This window comes from Cololabis saira, chromosome 16, assembly GCF_033807715.1.
Source record: "Cololabis saira isolate AMF1-May2022 chromosome 16, fColSai1.1, whole genome shotgun sequence".
Lineage (NCBI taxonomy): Eukaryota > Metazoa > Chordata > Actinopteri > Beloniformes > Belonidae > Cololabis > Cololabis saira.
The window spans coordinates 23,457,035-23,460,327 of record NC_084602.1 but is presented as its reverse complement, the minus strand read 5'-3'; positions in this window follow the sequence as shown (position 1 = coordinate 23,460,327).

Sequence of the window (3,293 nt, the reverse complement as noted above, 5' to 3'; positions counted from 1 at the left end):
TGCTCGCGGGGGCGGGGCATAGGCGAGGGGACGCTTGTTTTACGCACCTCGACACACCTACCATATCCGTCGTTACACAAGACTAAAAAATGTCTTTTTGTAATCTTTGTGGGTCAGAAAATGTACGGACGAGTATTAGGGCCATGGAGTAAAAAAAATATTTTTTTTATCGTGCACTTCGAGAAAAAAGTCGAAATGTTGAGATTAATGTTGAAATACAATTTCAAGAATAAAGTCAAAATTTTGTGAATAAAGTCGAAATTTAGCCTTTTTTCTCAACATTTCAACTTTATTCACGACATTTGGACTTTTTTCTCAACATTTCGACTTTTTTCTCGAAATTGTACTTCAACATTAAAGCAGCACAATGTAACTTTTCCACCTTAATCTAATATTTCCAGAGTCATTGTGATGGTACATCAACTTCCAACAGGTTTAATGACACCTCTGTCATGGTCTGAGGGGTCTGTATCACCTTCACTGGCACTATGTAACTTTGAGGAGCATGGTAGGAACCCTTCCACACTACTGGTAAAGCACTACCGCTTTTGTCCACAGGAGCTGCCAAACTCAACAAAAGCTGAAAGTTACATTGTGCTGCTTTAATCTCGACATTTCGACTTTTTTCTTGACATTTCGACTTTAGTCTCGACATTTCGACTTTTTTCTCGAAATTGTACTTCAACATTAATCTCGACATTTCGACTTTTTTCTCAACATTTCGACTTTTTTCTCGAGATCGTACTTCAACTTTATTCTCAACATTTCAACTTTATTCTCGACATTTCGACTTTTTTCTCGAAATTGTACTTCAACATTAATCTCGACATTTCCACTTTTTTCTTGACATTTCGACATTTTTCTCGAAATTGTATTTCAACATTAATCTCGACATTTCCACTTTTTCTCAACATTTTGACTTTATTCTCAACATTTCGACTTTTTTCTCAAAATCGTACTTCAACTTTATTCTCGACATTTCAACTTTTTTCTCAACATTTCGACTTTTGTTCTCAACATTTCGACTTTTTTCTTGAAATTGTACTTCAACTTTATTGTCGACATTTCGACTTTATTGTCGACATTTCGAATTTTTTCTCGACATTTCGAATTTTTTTCTCGAAGTGCACAATGAAAAAAAAAATCTTCCTCTAAAATATTATTTTTTTGATTTTTCTCCTGCCTGGCCCTAATACTCTTCCGTAGAAAATAGTATGGTAGTCTGAGTTGTAAACAAAAATAAATTTAAAAAAAGCAATGGTAGTCAGAGTGTAAACAAAAAGAATAAAAGCAATGGTAGTCTCAGCTGTAAACAAAAAATAAATAAAAGCAATGGTAGTCTGAGTTGTAAACAATTAAAGCAATGGTAGTCCAAGTTATAAACAGAAATAATAAAAGCAATGGTAGTCTTAAGTGCTAAACAGAGTCCTTACAAACACCAGGAAACTGGACCACATTACACCGGTCATGAAACAGCTACACTGGCTTCCAGTGAGTCAAAGGATAGAGTTTAAAATCTTACTGCTGGTCTACAAAGCACTGAATGGTCTTGGACCAAAATCCATGCTGGATCTGTTAGTTCCTATGAAGCTCCCAGACCCCTGAGGTTCATCTGGATCTGGTTTGTTGTGTGTCTAGGGTTGCCAACTCCCTGAAAAATAAATAAGGGACACCTCATGGGAAGCCTTCACCCTTCCTGGTGTGGTGAATTTTTTTAGCCCCTTTTTTGTGAGTGAAAAGATTTTTTAACTATTGGACTCGAACCTTCTCTTTAATACAAAATAACAAAAAGAACTGAATAAAATAAGTATCTTTCTTAAACAGAAACCTGTCCTGCTTAACTTAAAATTTTATAAACAGGGGTGCACACAAGCCGGTACTCGAGGGCCAGTCTACTGCACGTTCTAGATGTTTCCCTGCCTCAACACAACCCTGATAGACAAGGCTGTGTCACCAACAGAGTTGTGTAAACCTTGATGACATGTTGATGACGAGCAGTGATTAGAATCAGGTGTGTTGAAGACAGGGAAACATCTAAAACATGCAGTAGACTAGCCCTCGAGTACCGGCTTGTGTGCACCCCTGTGTATAAATTCATATAAAACAATAGAAAGAAAGTAGAACATCCATTCTGTAATAGTGCACATTTTTAGTGCAATAACAAAAGTGCAAACAGAAAGTCTGTAGAAAACCTGTAAACATATTTGTGCCTCAAAGGCCATGACTGTAGGCTACAGTTGTTGTAAAACAGGAAAAATAACTTGTGAACTCAAGAGCTCAATGCCATTTTCCATTGGCATTTTATGACTATTCTTTGACTCTCACAGTAATACGGGACAAAGTGCATCCCTTTTCAGCTCAAGACGGGACGCGTACTTTAGTTTATAAATACGGGACGATTCAGTTTTTCAAGGGACGGTTGGCAACCCTATGTGTGTCCCAAGAATAAGAACCAAGCAAGGTGAGGCAGCGTTATTCTGCTCCTCACTGGTGGAACAAACTTCCTGTAGACCTGAGGTCTGCTCAAACTGTCAGCTCCTTTAAATCAGGCCTAAAAACATTACTGTTTACCTGCTGTACTCTACTGCCCTTACTTTTTAACAACTTGTGATTTTATTATTTTACCTCTTGTCTTATCATTTTATTTCTCATTTACTGTTTAATTGTGTCTTGCCGCTTTTAATGTTGATGTAAAGCACTTTGAATTATCTTGTTGAATTGTGCTATACAAATAAACTTGCCTTGCCTCACTAATTCAGTGCAATGAAATAGTGGTAATTGCAGTCCCCCAAGGTCCACCGCCAAGAGGAAAAAAACTAAAAAGGAAAAAAAAGGGTCTGTGACAACTTTGCATATGCTTTTTTTAACTTTATTTGTCAAATTATCAATATATTGATGCTGAGGTTCTCTATAGGAGTGACCAGATTGGATAGGATCAGGAATGAGTACATCAGAGGGACAGCACATGTTAGACTCTAGGCTTTGGGAGACCAGACTGAGATGGTACAGACATGTCCAGAGGAGAGAGAGTGAATATATTTGTAGAAGGATGCTGAGTTTTGAACTGCCAGGTAGGAGGCCCAGAGGAAGACCAAAGAGGAGGTTTATAGATGTAGTGAAAGAGGACATGAAGGTAGTTGGGCTAAGAGAAGAGGACGCAGAAGACATGCTCAGATGGAGGCAACTGATTCACTATGGCGACCCCTGAAGGGAAAAGCCAAAAGGAAAAGAAGAAGATTGCCTTACTTTTTTTATTATTATTATAAAAACACACAACAATCTTTACAGTGTCT